General features: G+C 35.1%; 1 protein-coding gene across 1 annotated transcript in view; it reads right to left on the bottom strand.

The window, feature by feature from the left end:
* Positions 1-15,989, bottom strand: part of kcc (solute carrier family 12 member kcc) — a 341,704-nt gene that overhangs the window by 245,935 nt on the left and 79,780 nt on the right. The window lies entirely within an intron of this gene.

Raw genomic sequence — 15,989 nt, 5'->3', positions numbered from 1 at the left:
TAACGTACTAGTTTCTGCCCACGACTTCGTCTGCATGGAATAGTTACTTTGAGCTAGTAGATATGTAGCAGTTTTCCTCGATAAATGGGCTATCTAAAACTGAAAGAGCTTTTCAAATTAGACCAGAAGTTCCTGATATAAGCGCGTTCAAGCAAACAAGTTCTTTAGCTTTATAATATTAGTATATAGATTTGATTACCATTACCAGTTCTGCAATTACACTCAATGATACCAAGGACCAGATAAATATTACTCGTAATATTGAAACAGAACATAAATTCGTTTTCTCTTGGCAATGAGCAGTCAAAAAATTCACTCTCCAGAGCATACCCGGCCGTAGCTCATCAATTTATTTACCCGAAGCCGACGAATTACAAATATACTTTTTGGAATAAAATATTCGGGAATTTTTTCATCAGTCAACTTCAATTTTGCATCAGAATTGAAAACGTAAGTTTCACTAGATGATGCTAGTAATAAAAAAATATTGTAGCTATAGCTAGTTTTTTTTTCAAGCAGATGATCGTTAAAAATTCCCAATTAGTTTTCAAATAACTGAAATCGTATTCATATTAGTTACCTTGAAATTAATTAATGGATTAGGTGAAAAAGTGACCACATAAAGTTTCTAAAAAATCTACTAGAGGATCGCGTAAGTAGTTCATAAAAATTAAAACAATTGATGGTGTCAGTTACCTAATTCATTATTTCTTATTTATCCTACTATCCTACTAATATTATAAATGCGAAAGTTTGTATGACTGGATGAATGTTTGTTACTCTTTCACGCAAAAACTGCTGAACGGATTTTGATGAAACTTTACAGTATTATTGTTTATAACCCAGAATAACAAATACGCTATAATTTATGACGATCTGTGACAAAATAAATTTCACGCGGTAAAGCCGCGGGCAAAAGCTAGTACCTACTCGTATACTAATTTACTATTTTTGTTTTCATCAAATATCTATCCGGTTGATAGCGACATCCAGCACCGTCCCGCAACCGTTATTCGGTCATCTGTCTACGCTGGCCTTCCGTAGACACCCAGGAATATAAAAATACAATGACTTCAAAGTTTGCCTCCTACATAAAGGTTACAGATATTTAAATAAAAAATACTATAACACCTAGCGAATCACGAAAATGGGTGATTTCCCGAATCTTTCAACTTTATTGTGCCGGTAGGTACTTTTAGCGCCATCTATCTCTTTGGCAGAACCCTCATTATTACCTCTCCAGGGGTGTTACGGCAGCTGCCGCATCAATATCTGTCGGTCAAGATCTGTTGCTGAAAAGGATGATTTTTTAATGCTAACTTTAGTCCACGATCCTGCCTAAAACAGTTCCTGGAGCTAGGAACAAGCCAACATTTTTTTTTAAATTATACAATGAAGTGGTAGATATGGTGTGGATATAAATGTAGCATTCAAATTAATATTTATAAAATGCACATAGATAAAAGATAGTTATTTAAATTGCTAGAATCCATTTAGCGTATCTATAAATTTCATGTTTTAATCAATTGACTCATGATGAAATTAAATGGCACTAATCAGACACCCAATCTATTAGTTTATTAGAGGTAACCTCATTTGGCTATCAAATGACGTATGGGTTAGGTTAGGAAATATTTTTTGTCAGCGAACAATAAAAAACGTGATATTGGTATCCCTATCTCAAAATTTTAAATAAATGTAGTATTCTTATGTACCTATTTTCAAACATTTTGATTGAGTTTCGGGAAAAATATATTTTTGATGCTTACTCAACTCAATGGAGTAAAGGGTCGCTCTATTTATCAGAAGCAAATAGAGAACTTTGCCAACTCTCCCCTCGCTGGCCAGACGGACTGGGCGGGCTGATTTTCATATTTAATTATTCCTTAGTCGCTTTTTACTTTATCAAGCAACGGGAAGAAAGGGTGATCCTTCTACTTTGTTGGAACCATACGGCTACTCTGTCATTTTTTTGGAATTAACATTGTTTTAAAATTAATTAATAGGTACGTACTTTCAATCTAAAATTGACCTAATACACGTATTAACGCCCACCTAACTTTGGAAACATTTTCCAGGTAACAATCTAAGGCTAGGTTGCACCATCTTACTTTAAATTAGTCAAACTCCATACAAAAAGCACCGGTTATCGTCAAACTTACAGTCAAAGTTAGGTAGTACAACTAAGCCTAAAAGTTTCTACATCGTCCTTATTAATTGTTCTGTTTTACTTTTAAATCAGTTAACTAATATAATCATATTTTATAATTCTAGGATCTTGATCATTTTAACATTTGCCCTTTATCTCTTTATTATAACGACTTGTCAGTGTTTGGTGTTTTATTAGCAACTTAATTTAAGTAAGTTATTTTGTAAATTTTGTAGATAGAGTAATAAATTGTGATTGGTGTAATGTCAGTCCATGGATTACATTAATACAGGATGTAATGCAGAAGTTTCAGTCAAGCAAATCATTGCAAATTAGTCTTATATTTGAATTGTTAACTGCAGTGTTTAAAAGCTTGATATCTGTAATTAATTGGTTAAAATTATCAAAACGAAACAAACTATTAAATAATTTTCGACATACAATATTTTTCTGTACTCTAATAATTCGTTATTTGAATAATAAATATCTCTTGGGAGATTATCTATATAAACTCCCAATACTTTTATATAAACTCCCAATACTTTTATATTACTCAAGTCTTACTATTGGGGAATAAATCCCGAAAATGCTATTGGCAAGACTGTCCCTTGAGTCTACAATATGATTGTGATTGAATAGATACTATTTATGCATAAATTGTTGCTAAGAGATAAAATTCCTTAGCAGTAAAACGTTATTAATTTAATTTCCATTGATTGCGTTCCCAGCCGCATTTTTCAAGAAAACCTTGCTAAGTTCTTTACATGTCTCATAATAACAGCACTTCAAGACCATCATGGCATGTGTTGAAATAAGACCAACATTTGGCAAGTGTGAAAAGAAGCGCCGCAACCAATTTATTCGCTTTCTGCCGGTTTCAATAAATAAATTACGGTTTTTCCAATAATTCCACATTCACCTTCGACAGCCCTACTAAAGCGAGTGGATTAAGAATTTATTCATGGATCGGCCAACTCGCTGCGAGCAGGATAAGCCTCGACCCATCTTCTCTTTAACTTTCATAAACTTGCCGTAAGAGGACTCTAGGTATCATATATTGGTTTTGTGTTTGCTAGGAAAAGGAAAAATATGTACGAGTAGGTATCACGAAAAATGTTTATCTGTTTTTGTTACTAAAGTTTTTCGATAGAACACTTTTGGACACCAGTCGGCTCTTTGTTTCATTATCATCAGGTCATTTAGTGTCCAATGTCGCAAATGGAGGATTTTGGCCTACTTTGTTTTCTTCTGAAATCTCTTTCTACAAAACTTTTATAAACTCTACTTCTTTTTCTTTTTTTTTTATAAACTCTACTTTTCACATCATCTTTTTAAAATAACACAAAAAATTAAGGAGATCTATCGACAATTTCGACGAAAAAAGGATTTACCCACTAATTTGTCGGAATTTGATATTTTCATCTGATTCAATAATTGAGTGACACGCGCCGAAAAATTTACCAAATCCAACCTTTCTTTGACACGGGGTCGAGTTCATTTGCCCGGGCTTTTGATGCACAAACGAAACGTTAAACCTGCCACCATATTGTCATCCAGAATAGCTGACATTTTGAATGATAGGGTTATTTAGGTCTAAAGGATCCGCTCAGTTCGGCGATCATTGGAATCGAGAGCACTCAACGAGATCGATGTTATTACGGCGAGTAATACATGTAGGCAGATCGTAATGGACGTATTTTTATCTAGAAATATACACAATTTTATTATCGTGACAAATTACGAGTAAGTCAGGAAACATTATTGCTTTGTTGCGGTAACATCTTCGGACTTGTGTCATGCTCCGAGCTATACATATAAGTCCTTATCAACGTTAATGTGTCTTAAGCTACCCTATACTTATAAAGATTACGGGTTGAAATGATGCAAAATTTCATTTAGAATTGATTTATAACTCCTTAATATAATAAATCTCGTAAAAATTAAATGCACACTGCTATTTTATTTTCTAAAACGGGTCTCCTTGTACAAATTATTTATTGAATACCAATCAAAGAGCATGTATAGGTAACGTAACCAAATTAGCCTACTTAAATTACCTAAATACATACACAATAATAATATTGTAGCCAAAGACAATAAAACTCCGCACGTTTCCATAACCGGCAATGGTGTCCATAAAGCGAACGGAATACAGCCTATATCAGCATCGTAAACCAACCCCAATACGCGGCTGAAGTCTAGCCCGGGCAGGCTCTATCGACCCGCTTGACATGGCCTGAGCCAGGCGCGTTCAAACTTGACATAGCTTTAAGCAATAAGCAATAGTCTTTAATGTGTATCATGATAAAATTTTGACGATTTTAAGCGATGCTAAACTAATTTAGTTAAACTACTTTTTGTGAAACCGGCCGTAATAAAGTATGACGAGCGTTATGTTTGGTCGTTTATGATACGGACGGTTTATTGACCAAGATTTGCATTTATTATGGTTAATAATTTATCACGTTAAGGCTGGGTTGCACCATCTTACTTTAACTTTGACAAACGTCAAAAATTGGTCAAACTTCATACAAAAAGCACCGGTTATTGTCATAGTTATGGTTAAAGTTAGGTGGTACAACTCAGCCTAAGTGTCAAATGAAATTTTAATTTCATGCGGGCGAAGCCGAGCTCAACCTAGCAAAATTCATCATCATCATTAATTCAGCCACAGGAGGTCCAATGCTTCATATAGGTCTCCCCCAATGATTTCCATATTTACCTATTGGTGCCTGCATCCAGCGCCAGCCTGCCTTTAAGAGATCGTCAGTCCACCTTTTTTTTATGTGACAGGAGGTAAACGAGCAGACGGATCACCTGTACCTCTAGTACGAAAAACTTTCGAGTTCGTTTCGTTGCGTATTCAAAGTGTCATCGAAAAATTTTGTATGAAAAATTAAACAGCGCCCCCTATATTATAGCCGCCCGAAAGTTTTTCCTACTAGAGGTACTGATGGTAAGTGATTACCGTCGCCCATAGACACCTGCAGACCCAGGGGCGTTACAGGTGCGTTGCCGGCCTTTAAGGTGAAGATACGCTCTCCTCTTGAAAGCTTGCAGGTCGTATCACCCACCTTGTGGGTGAACGTCCCACGCTGCGGTTACTGGTACTTGGCCTCCAGATCGGCCACCAGTTCTGCGTACTATGTGCCTTGCTCATTGCCACTTCAACTTGGTCTGTCGGGGTATGTTAGCGACTTCAGATAGTTTATGAATCTCCTCACTTCTAAAAAAGTACTTTACAAATAGGTACCTAATTACTATACTCGTACCTACATACTTTCATAACTAAAATTTGGTTAAGTTTGATATTAATCATATTATGGTAAATGTGAGTCATTATCTAGGTGCAGCAAAAACGTAAAGCCTAAACTTTTTGAAATGTTTTGAAAGCTTTGTTTTGTTTTTATTTCGTCATCGTCGTGTCGTGTTTGCGTAAAAGAGAACATGGTTTATTTACGAACCCGTTGGAACTTCGTTAAATATCGACGGCGGGAATGTAAAATTCTATGGTTTTATTTTTTCGCCGCTAGGGAATGCCAATTTAGGCGATTTTTCGACGTTTTCAGAATTTTGGTTTAGGTTGTTTTAACAAATACCGGTAGGTACTAAATTGAAGATTGCTGGTAATGTTGGTAGGTACTCAATTGATCTCTTTAGTAAACTGTAATTAGATGACCTAATACCTACTTACCTACCTATTGATGTCTTATCTGTACAATGTACATTCCAAATATTCAAAAGTTAAACATAAATTAAATAATCTGTTTTTAATACTTCTCCACGAATACTGTAATGAAGCAAAATTTTATTGTTTTTCATCATAAATCGTAACTCAAATACAAGTCATTTTAGAACTCCCAGCGCCATCTATCAAATTTAAACCAAATCCTTTTACGCCCTCTAGCGGATTTTTCTCTGACTACATTGTATCTCAACGTGCGGCTTTTCCATTTCCTCAAATCCGCTTTGTACCTATGGGCTGGAAATGCTTAGCATTTAGTTAGTGACGTATCGGGCAGATGGCGTTTAATAAAACTCGTGAGAAAACTAATCACAAAATAGAAAATATTTAACTTTTTCTCAACAGTAAAATTACTGATTATTCGTTAAAACTTTATTATAAAAAATACCTACTTAGGTATTTGGTTACACCTATCACACTATTTAAACAGAAAAAACATTTGAGACCTAGTTTAATCACGATAATTACTTAAAATTATATTTCTAGTTACCAGTAACTTTATTTGCCAGACACCATTCTCCTAGACCCGTGAAACCATAACTTCAGGTTAATGTTTACACAATGCTATTTTCTAAATTAATCTGAATTTTCTAGTGGGTTCAGTCTCGATAGGACTTTTTGTTAGTAAAATAGGCCCTTAAACTCGTCTGGAACTAGAAATAGCTGCTATGACCTAGACCTAGACGCCCAAATGTCACGGCCAGTTAAGCAGGGTCTAAGCAGAAGTTTTTAAACTTTTTAACCAGTTCACGGGATGAGAAATAATATAATTAAAGGCGCTGTTTTTCCTACTTGATCATCAGGTCATTTGGTCTACAGTGCAGGAGCACGTCTCGTTTTATTTTACCAGAGACAACTTTTTAATATCGCGTTCATTACAATAAATACCTACTTGAATGAAAGGGACACTTGCGGGTGTCACGCATGCGGGACAATCCCGCGTCCGTGATGAAATCACGCTGATGGAGGATTTATTTATTTATTTATTTATTTGGCCTACACTCGCCACGCTGCGTTGACTAAATGGATGCATAAACCAATGCATAGTTTCACTTCACTCACGCGTCTCTACCTTGAACCTTATTCGAGAATTCAAGCGTACAAATACTCAGTAAATGAATTAACGCTTAATCCATTTTTGTAAAACAATGTCAATAACATAAAGGTTATCTCCATTGAGGTAGTAGATTAAATGGATGTCTGGAATTATTTATAGTAAAACTAGCTTTCCGCCCGCGGCTTCGCCCGCGTGGAATTTTGTCTGTCACAGAAAAACTTTATCGCGCGCGTCCCTGTTTCAAAAACCGGGATAAAAACTATCCTATGTTCTTTCCCGGGACTCAAACTATCTCTATGCCAAATTTCATCAAAATCGGTTGCGAGGTTTAAGCGGGAATGCGTAACAGACAGACAGACAGACAGACAGACAGACAGACAGACAGACAGAGTTACTTTCGCATTTATAATATTAGTTGGGATTGAAAAGCTATGTTCAGTCCAAAATAGACGTTTGCAATGTCACGGCCAGAGCGGAGACAGTGGGCCGTTTGGTTGAATACTCGTACAGTCAACGTCAAATAGTTTGTGACACCCAAAGTATTGATAACACTACCTTATTCCAATTAGCGGTAACAAAGTAGCGTAACAAAGACGTGTTGCGAACTTTTTGGCTAGTTTGCGTGTCCCGAACTACTTGACGCTGAGAATTTCATCAAATGGTTTTAAATATTACAGATATGAGTTAAGGATAGTTATTACGACCTTTTTCTGTTTATTAGGCCCTGATTCCACCATAGCGGAGAAATGTTTTGAATAACCAATTAGATTTCATTCTGTCAATTTCATTCAATCTCAATGAAATCTGATTGCAAAATATTTCTCTGCTCCGCCTTACACTATAGTCATAATACAACTAAACTACATTTGAATTGGATGTCGCTTGTTGTTAAGGAATTTATAAGATTTCGGTGTTGGACCCACACAAAAATTCGTTGTAACTATGTAGATAAGTATTTGAGCACCAGAATCGCCCATTTGGATCGGGATTTTTTATCACAAAGGCGGCCATTGTTGCCCGTAACAGATTTAAATTCCGTTACAGTTGAAATCGTTTTATTTTGCCCGACTACGCGACGCAAAAGAGTGTAATGTGTTTTATTTCTAGCAACCGCCCGCGACTTCGCCCATTTTACCCCCTTAGAGTTTCGTAAAATCCATTCTTAGCGGATGTCTACACCCTATAAGGATTTCGTGATTAGATACGAGTAAGTAAGTATAATTCGCTTTGTAATACGAGTATGTATGTCTCCTATCTTATAAAAAAATCGCAGATAAAGTTTTTCACCGCAAATTCCAAACAAGGACGCCTCTATTTTTAGATAGAGACTTCACAACTACGGGTATCGACATTGGCAGTGCTGGGTTTCGCTCTGATTGGAACTGCCAGTCGATGCCAATTAAAAATGAAAGTTCATGTTCGGTCAAAAATATCCGCCCTCGGTCTGGGCGGGCGGTCAAGGCTCGTGTGCCTAATCAAGTTATACCAAACAGCCTTCACTCGGCAATAGGTAAGTGAGAGGTAAGAATTAGTTTAGAGTTAAATTATAATCAACATTAACCAAAACTTCAGATTGAATTGTAACAAGAGTTTAGAATACTAGTAGGTACTAAACATAAAGGGCAGAGGCAAACTTTTTGGTTTAATATTTAACACTATAATCCGGGCCTTTTCAAGGCGAAAGTGAATAAGCACTTACAGGGTAGATATTTTCCATCCTAGACTGCATCTCACTTAACACCAGGTGCGATTGCGTTCAAATACCTGCCTTGTTTGTTATGCATAAAAATATTGGATTTTGCTTATCTGATAGTATCCAATAATTTCTTCTTCTCTTAAAGCCAAAGTTCCTGATAAAGATTCAGATATAATGTATAATGCTATCTAACAAATAAATATGATTTTATCTTACTATCGTCAGATAATAAGGGAGAGTCCGCTAATTTGGACCAGTTTTTTTCAATCCCATTTTACACATAGTTTTCTTTTGTTTTTGCTAATGTCCATGGTATATAATAAAAGATACATTATTCAACTAACTATTTCATAACTATTAATTAAGATGATTGTTGTATATTTAGCACAAGTCAACAAAGTACGAGTTCAGAGCTTCGGTCCAATTTAGCCAACCGGTTCGATAATTTGTACCACAGGGTTACTAAATTGGATTTCAATAAATTTCAAGCCTATAAAAAAACTATGGCAAAATATTATACGATACATTCTTAACAAATTAGGAAACGAAAAGGAACAGTAGTTAATAACATAGACAATCGATATTGTTTTACACGTTATCACGATTTTGAGTACAAGTTTTGTAATTCCAATTATCGTAACGCACACTTGTACCTAATCTACTTTGCCAGTCTTTTGCTTTCATTTATTGTTAGTCAAACATAACTACGCTATTATAACTTCAAAATATGATTTACTAAAAAAAAATTCAAAATCCTTTGGTAAAGTTCCATACAACTTGATGTGGTACAATTTAGCCGACTAGGTGATAGTGCTTTTAAAAAATCGGTAAAAAATATAGCTTATAAATACCGAAAAATGTTTCAAATAATTGTAATCCACACTAATTTACGCTTCTAAATAATATATTAGAAACACCCTGTGATTAAATTTAACAAAATTACAATCTAAACATGTATTGTCAAAAGTTACTTGAAAACAATGAAAAAATACTTTTCAAAATAAAACACACGTGTTTGTTGTCACGGCAAAAACCACATGGCCGATATTAATTGATTTTAGTTGTGTATCGCTGAGTGTTGCAATTACAGACATTCAATAAATACTTTACGAAATATGAGGGTGGTACAATTTACCCGGCGGTACAATATACCGAACTCTCCCCTAATATCTTTATCTGAGACTAGTGAAACCCATTTTTTTTTGTTTCAAGGCAAGCAAGGGGCATGGCATGGGCGAGAGGTATCAAATTATAAACCCTCCATACACTTTCAGAAAGAGATCATAATATTATCATTGCAAATATTTATTACATCAAAAGTAGGTAAATTATGTACCTACATATTCAAAATATGTTGTTAAATATCTTTGTTACTTTCAAATATTCGAATTCGTACCGACTTCAGAACAAGCACCATGATGACATAGTTTTAACCCTCGCTGTACGAGGTGGGGTGTGACACACCCCAGTCCTTTAAAAATAGCCACAATTTTAAAAATTTGCAAGTGCTGAATTTTAAATTCTCAGTAGCTGGAATTATGACACTGTTGCTTCGATCAGCGTTGCAAAATCAGTCCAGCGGTGACTACCAACTGAGTTACATGCCTTTAAAGTGCGTGTGGGTGTCACACACCCCACCTTGTACGGGACGTTGTTAAAAAGTTAAAAAAAAAATCTAACAATTTTGGTATAATTTATATATTTTTAGCTTTGTCAATTGAACAAAATTCAATACAAATATTATTTTTCGTGATTTTTACGGTATCTGAAATTTTCAAGCACTTTTAGTCAAATGAGATGGCTTTTAGTGCGAATCTGGTAGTTTAGTACTGAGATCCGAAGATGTATGTGAACATACACTTATGGGCTACAATTTATACTTGGTGATACAATTTATGGGCTATTAAAACAATTTGCTAACGTTCGTTCGACGAAGTTCTGCATACTTTACCTACTAGTGCGCTAAATAACCTACCTAACTAATATAAATATCATCATTAAAATTAGTAGTACCTCCCTACCTATCACTAATTAATTCTTACTAAAGACTTCATGAATTCCAAATATTGTTATTTTGTCGTAAATATAGATAATTTTATTCCTTTTCTGCAAAATAAGACAACTCAAAACTAAACAAAAGATGATCCCAGTTATTCTATTAATCAGTACTATTACAGATGGTATTATCTCTGTTCTCCAATGCACTCTCAGTTTCCATCATTCAAAATGGCTACCACTGAACGCGTTTTGGTAATAGATTAGTACTTATTTTCAGAAACCACTAAAATTATATTTGTTCCATTTTTCACGTAGGTAACGTTTCCCGTGTCCATTTTTAGATAATCTATTTATTTTCCGTTTCAATGGGATTCGGATTGCAAAAGCGCTGGTTCATGTGAATGTTATAGCAACAGAATCTTTTTCCACGACCTCGCACGCGGATTTATTGGAAAATACCAGATAATCCTTGGAAGGAGAAACGCACCAAATCTTTTAGTTTTCTATTATTTATACATACAGTAACGTTGAAATAAAAAGGTAGACGATTATCCTCATAATGAAAAATCAAAAAGATATAAAAGGGTTTATCGTGTACGATTCTAATGTTTATCGTCTTCCTTCATCACAATGAAATACTATATTTGGCTTGAAAGTTAAAAAAATATTTTGATTATAGAACCCATAATAACCCAAAGGAAAGAGGCATTATGGATGTCCGTCATCTAAAGAGCCACAGGCATGACACTTAATTGCATACTAACAATTACATATTATAAGTAAAGAATAACGTGTTTATTTTTATGCAATAATTTTCTAAAAACTATTCTAATTAATTTTAGAAGAATCGGTAGCTCTATCGTACCTACTTTGACACAAAAGTGTCTCTACATAGTGCTTCGAACATGCTTTGTAAAATTATGTTCATCAACATTTCATAAAAACAACCTAGGTTCGTGATATTTTCATTCAATTCCAAACAATGGCTGCTCCTAATTAGTTCATTATCACTCAATGGAGGATGTCCTTGAGGCAAGAAAACGTCAGAAACATTCGAGTTCATTTAAAGCCTCATAAGTAAGTACCTACTCACATTTTCAATTATTACGGTTATCTGATTTTGATTAAATATTCATTTCAATTAATATGCCTCATAAAGAAGCTCAAAGTTGCACAGTGAGCTATGGAAAGGGCTATGTTCGGTATTTCTTTACGTAATTTAATCAGAAATGAAGAGATCTCTAAACGAACTAAAGTCACTAACATAGTCCGACGGATTAGCAAGCTGAAGTGCAATGGGCATGGCACATTGTACGCAGAACTGACGGCCGATGGGGTAGCAAGATTCTGGAATGGAGGCCGCGTACCGGAAAACGCAGCGTGGGATGTCAATCTACAAGGTGGACCAACGATCTCATGACGGTAGTAGGAAGGACGACCTCATAAAAGTTCACTACAGTAGATTATAAATGTATTCCCTTAAACGCAGTGAGCAAATTCAAAATATTTTTTGTACCTTCAGATGAACATTTTAAAACCCTTAAACGCAAACGGATTGTAGGTAATGTTCTTCTGCTCCATCAGTCATCATTACCTGAAACAAGAAATGCTACATATTAAAACAATGTAACAAAACCATTAACATCTTCGGTTTATTTGGTTAATAAGCACTTTGTTACAACGGGCACATAATCTAGTTTCACTTTTTGACATGTTTAATTAATAGGTAAATAATTCTCATATTCATAAGAAAAGGTCAAACAGATCGTTACTATCGCATTTTAGAATATCAGTATTATTGTTATGAATGATAGTAAGCGACTGTGTAGGTGTTGAGCGATGAAAAGCCCGGTGGCTTAAATTTACCCAAGAAACTTTAAAGGATCACTCCCTTGTAACTGTCTATCTTTCTGTCCCTTTTACTCAAGAAGAGATAACAAATTGAATTGAATATTAAATAGTAGTTTAGTGGCCCTTAAACCAAGTAAAAAAAGCTTTTAAGTCGAAGCAATGAATTTTTTACATGCAAAATTAACATTTTCTGAATCGAATTTGTCATCGATCAATCACTAAGTACCTACCCAAAGTTTCAAATTAATCAGATCAGCTCTAATTTAGCATCCATAATCTCATTTGACTAAAACGTCCCCTCAAATTATCTCCCTCAAAAATTCTTCGTTGCAAATAATTCAATCGACCTTCTGGAAAAGGAGGGTGATGTTTGATCCTCAATAAGTAACGAATTAACCTTATAATAAAGTGCCTATCTGGTCATTTCCTCAATTTGCCGAGAGGCCATCCATCATCAGAGCGCCTGTCCACAGAAGGAGGGATATCTTATTTGATCCTTCAGACTGTCACCACTTTATCTAAACTGTACACACAGATTTAGCGAACAGCAAACTTGAAGATTTTCCTACTATAAGGGAAAGGGAGTAAATTAGACCGAGTAGATTAATGCCCGTTTTCACCATCAATCCCTATTTTTAAGTGACCCCTGTGAGTAATGAATTTTGTTTTCATAGAGGTCACTTAAAAATTAGGGATTGATGGTGAAAACGGGCATAAGGCTCTTAAACAAGATGCAAAAACATAGAGAATTTGATATGAGGTACCTACCTAATGAAAATTACTTTAGGCATCAGCACAACGTACTTTAAAATTGTAATAATAATATAATAAATAGTTTAGTATAGTAAGTAAATCGAATGCAAACAATAAAACCGATAAAAAACAATTCCTTGTAGGGTCCTTAACAAGTCAGGCTCCATAATATAACATTGTTCGTGCACTCAGCAAAGTAGAGTAGAGTAATTTTTTTTTTATAAAATTTAATTCTTAATTTGTTGTTACTAACCTCCTAATAATTTTAAAAACCTGTCTTGTTTAAGACCTCTCATCACCGATTACTAAGCTACTCCATAGAATAAGTGTACGACTGTTTTTTGCTCGTTGGCATTTGTATAATTTTAGTGCAAAGGCAAACCCACAAAACAATTAAAGTAAGTACATTCTGTTAACTAATTTGGCTGCGGCGTTAATATTTTTTTCGACCTTACATATACTTTTTTTATGTGACAGCAGGCAAACGATACAATCTGTAAATAGCTACCAGCGAGTGTTCCTCACAAAAAAGTGGCGACTAGGTTCAGGTACGAGCTTCTTTCGCTTGATCCACCTCAATAAATGAGCTGTTGTCTCTAGCATGCTTTCAATTTTCCATGCTACCTTGCTATCGTTACAGGGTTGTACAATCGCTATTGCTGTGTGTTAAGAATTTCCACGGTCCGTATGAGTAATATAGTTAAGAAGAGACCCTAGATTAAACGCATTAACCCACCGGTGGACATGTCCGTTGGATTAATGATCCCTTGGAAATTACTCCACTTTCTGATGAGAAGAAGTAAGTCCATTTAAGTTTTGTAACGACAGCTTTACCCATCAAATAAATGAGAATGTCCGATTATACAGTCTCATAACACACTGTGCACTGGTCACAAAAATAATAATTAAAAAAGTTACTCCTTATGGGGCACTTTCCATGTCTCCTTATTTTTTGGGCTCTACCAGCGCTTCGAGACAAACATAAATAGCAAATGCTGAGAAGAATTACGCCCTTGAAAACCCAATTATATNTAATAATTTTAAAAACCTGTCTTGTTTAAGACCTCTCATCACCGATTACTAAGCTACTCCATAGAATAAGTGTTCGACTGTTTTTGTTCGTTGACCTTTGTATAATTTAAGTGAAAAAGCAAACCCACAAAACAATTAAAGAAAGTACATTCTGTTAACTAATTTGGCTTAGGCGCTGTGCTGCGCGGCGTTAATATTTGTTTATTTTTTCGACCTTACATAATACTTTTTTTTTATGTGACAGGAGGCAAACGATACCATCTGTAAATAGCTACCAGCGAGTGTTCCTCCAAAAAAAGTGGCGACTACCTTCAGGTACGTGCTTCTTTCGCTTGATCCACATCAATAAATGAGGTGTTGTCTCTAGCATAGCTTTCAATTTTCCATGCTACCTTGCTATCGTTACAGGGTTGCACAACCTCTATTGCTGTGTGTTAAGAATTTCCACGGTCCGTATAAGTAATATATGTAGTTAAGAAGAGACCCTAGATTAAACGCATTAACCCACCGGTGGACATGTCCGTTGGATTAATGATCCCTTCAAAATTACTCCACTTTCTAATGAGAAGAAGTAAGTCCATTTAAGTTTTGTAACGATAGCTTTACCTTGAATGTCTGCATTGTCATGTCAATAATGTTCATTGTCAAAATCTAGATCATGACTATTTTAGATCAAGAGATTGCCAATTTACAATCTCACAAACTTTACCTTTTTGAATGTAAGTAACTTGTATATTTATAGAAATTAAGAAGATAGATAAAACTATGAAAGACTATGCTTCATTCTGATATAAAAAATTGTGATAAGGTCTTTTCATCACTGGTCACAAAAATAAAAATTAAAAAAGGTAGCCCTTATGGGGCACTTTACATGTCTCCTTATCTTTTGGGCTCTACCAGCGCTTCGAGACAAACATAAATAGCAAATGCTGAGAAGAATACGCTCTTGAAAACCCAATTATAGTACGACCGCAGTTCTTTACTGTAACATGGGCATTAAGTTACTTATCTCAGATATTGCTTACTCAGAACTACTGATTATACAGCAACTCATGAACAAAGTTGCGGATCAATATTCGATGTGGATTCACATGAAACTTGGCTTTGTAAACGAAAAAAATATAGAAGGTGATATTTTCTTGTGTCATTCGTGAATTCAGAGATTGGTGCCTAACACCCTCTCCATCCTATAAGAGCTCAATGACAATTTACTAACCCATTTCATGACCTTACAGAAGAGGAAATGATCCCAAATTACTTAGGCTGAGTTGCACCACCTAACTTTAACGGTAATTATAACGATAACCGGTGCTTTTTGTATGGAGTTTGACAGATTTTTGACATTTGTCGAAAATAATACGAATATTGTCGAATAGGTCGCACGGGTTAAATATGCGGCAAAAAAGGCCCTAGACTTGCTTAGACTTCACGTTTGAAAAAATGGAACGAAATTGACCAATGTTATGAAAAGGAAGGTCTTAATAAAAAAAACAAAGGTGTATCAGCCATTACCAATTGAAATCGGCATCGGAAATTGAAATCGGAAATTTAGGAATATTACTGCGTAATATTCCTAAATTTACTCTATGCATTTATCGTTCCTGGTTTAGCCAAGTTCATAGAATACCTACCAGTTAACTATACTTAACTACTTTATTAAGAATTTGCGAAGTGCACTTACCTATTATTAGCATAATTATTTAACCTG

This window comes from Ostrinia furnacalis, unplaced genomic scaffold (genome assembly GCF_004193835.3).
Source record: "Ostrinia furnacalis isolate ACB-3 unplaced genomic scaffold, ASM419383v2 OfSCF1226, whole genome shotgun sequence".
NCBI classification, from domain to species: Eukaryota; Metazoa; Arthropoda; class Insecta; order Lepidoptera; family Crambidae; genus Ostrinia; species Ostrinia furnacalis.
The sequence above is the reverse complement of the archived record's forward strand: the minus strand, read 5'-3'. Positions and strand labels throughout refer to the sequence as shown.